We start from the raw sequence: 2,827 nt of genomic DNA on the forward strand, positions 1-2,827 counted from the left end.
TATCACATCCTTTTGTCTCTCCCTCTTCCACCTTCTGGTGGCTCCAGGCATTCTTTGTCTTGGGACTGTGTTATTCTGGTCTCCACCTCCATTTTACATGGCCTTCTCTCTCTTGCGTCTTTGTCGCAAATCTCCTTCTGCTTTTCTCTTACAAAGCCACTTATCTGGGGCCAGCAGGTGGCCTGGTGGTTAAGGGCACTGGACTCCCACGTGGCCGACTGCAGTTGGAATCCCGAACCTGGCTTTCTCGCTTTCCCTCTCTCTCCCTCACTCTCTTACTCTGTCCTTCTCTGGTCAAATTAAAAATAAATAAAGTTAAGTAAAATAATTCTTAAAAAAAAAAAAACCACCTCATCTATACTTTGATTTAGGCCCATCTCAAATCTAGGATGATCTCATCTCAAGATCCTTAGCTTAATTATATCTATAAAGACTCTTCTTTTTAAAAGAATTATTTATTTAATTTTATTTATTCATTCATTTACGTTGTTTTATTTACTTTCCTGAAGGAGAGCGTTTTATTACTTGTATGTACAGAAAACTCAACAGTGTACACTGAACCCAGTTTGGTGGCAAGTTTGTGCCTTTTCCAGCTTTGCGATGCAAGCCATAGGTTTTGGGCCTAGGATGTTGCCTGCCCAGTGGCAGCGGATCTCATCATATCTGTCGTTATAATTGGTCCTGACGGCTTCCCCCAGCTTAGCCATGGCGCCTTTGTCCCCCGAGTTAACCTGTGTGAAGGTGACAGTGGTACAGGTTTTCCTGTGGACCAGGCATCCCAACCTGGCCTTCCCCTTGATAATACAGTAGGGAACCCCCATCTTCTGACACAGGGCAGGCAGGAAGACAACCAGCTCGATGGGGTCCACGTCGTGTGCAATCACCACCAACTGAGCCTTCTTATTCTCCACCAAGGTGGTGACAGTGTTGACTCCTACCTGGGGGACGGGCGGCCTCTTAGTGGGGACATCCCCTTTGCCAGCAGCCTTCAGCCCGGGCCAGCAGCTGCTGCTTCTTCTCCTGCTTTGTCTGTGGCCTGTACTTACCGGCCAGCTTGAGCAGCTGAGTTGCTGTCTGGTGGTCCAGGGCCTGGGGGAACTGGTTAATGGCAGGGGGGAGATTCACACCCTTTGGAGGGGAGGGGCCCGCTGCAGCCGGATGTAGCGAGGCCATTTGACAAAGCGGATGAGGTCCCTCTTGGGCTGGATGTCCTGTCCTATGCCAAAATTCTTAGGCCTTTTCTCAAATGGGATTGACCACCTTCTTAGCCTCCTGCTTCTTCACCACAGCAGGAGCTTGAGCTACCTTTTTCCCCTTGACCTTCTTTCCCTTTGGCATCTTGGGCTACTGGAGGAGAGAGAGCTCATTCATTTACTTTAATTTGATCAGAGAGAGACAGGGGGAAAGTGAGAAAGCAAGCCACCAGGTCCAGGACTCTAACTGTGGTTGGCCAAGTGGGAGTGTCCAGTCCCTTAACCACCACATGACTGGCTGGCACCCCTGTAAAGACCCTTTTCCAAATAAGACCACAGTCACAGGTTGGAAGGATGGTGGTTAAGACACAGATGTGTCGTGGTAGTTAAGATGCTGGACTCCTACATGGCCGACTGCGGTGCAAGTCCTGGACTCGGTGGCATGCTTTCTCACTTTCTCTCTCTCTTGTGACAGCACATGCCTTATAGCAGATTTTTTTAAAAAAGTAAATTAAATTAAATAAGCAATTCTTAAATAAAGGAAAAGTGTTTAAGTGTTATTTTCCAATGGAAATCTGAGTGATTCTGTTGGCAAGACTACTTTCTAAATTTAGGTAAAAGTAAAAACAAAAACTCCATAATATTTATAGTCATCCCAATGGAGGTAAGTTGGGCCAGCCCATGGCTTGGTGATTAAGTCAGCCAGATCCCACATGGCCAACTGTGCAGTTCCAACCCCAGGTACAGCAGCTTAAAAAATATACTGGGTGGGAAAAAAAATTTCAAAAAAATTACTGGGTGGGGGCCAGCATGTGACGTGGTGGTTAAGGGTACTGGAGTCCCACATGGCCAACCATGGTTTGAGTCCTGGACCTGGAGGCTTGCTTTCTCACTTTCTCTCTCTCTCTCTCTGTCCTTCTCTGGTCAAAATAAAAATAAATAAATAGGGACTGGCAGTTAGCGTAATGGCTATGTCACTGGACTCCTATGTAGTCCACTGTGGTTCGAGTCCCGGACCTGGTGGCTTAAACTCATACTGGACGTGTGTGCGTGTGTGCCCAAGATCCAGAGAGGAGAAAGGAGAAAGGACTGGGGCGTGGCCATTCCCCCTGGGGAGTGATTTCTCGCTTTCTGCCTCTCCATCTCTCTCTGTCTTTCTGGTGAGCGCACGTGCCCTATAGCAAAAAACCTCTCCAAAACATACATACAAAAATTAATTAATTAAATTAAATTAAATAATTTTTAGGGAAAAAAAAATTCTGAATGTTGGGACCAGTAAGTGGTGTGGTGGTTAAGCCACATGAATGACCACAGTTTGAGTCCCGGACCTGGGGGCTTGCTTTCTCACCCCCCCTCCCCCGCCGCCTCTCTCTAGTCAAATTAAAATGAATGAATGAATAAATAAAAATTAAATAAGTAATTCTTAAAAAAAAGCATACTGGGTGCATGTGCATGTATGTCCAAAATCATGTCAGGATGAAGAAGTGGAGAGGGATTGGAGCATGACCATCCTCCAAGGGGAAGTGGTGCTTTCTCACTACCCCCCTCCTCCAGTGAATGCATGCACCTCTGGCAAAAAAAAAAAAAAAAAAAAAATTATCAACCTCCCAACAGAAGGTACCAAGCAGGATCTA

Source organism: Tupaia chinensis, unplaced genomic scaffold (genome assembly GCF_000334495.1).
Source record: "Tupaia chinensis unplaced genomic scaffold, TupChi_1.0 Scaffold149560_1, whole genome shotgun sequence".
NCBI classification, from domain to species: domain Eukaryota; kingdom Metazoa; phylum Chordata; class Mammalia; order Scandentia; family Tupaiidae; genus Tupaia; species Tupaia belangeri.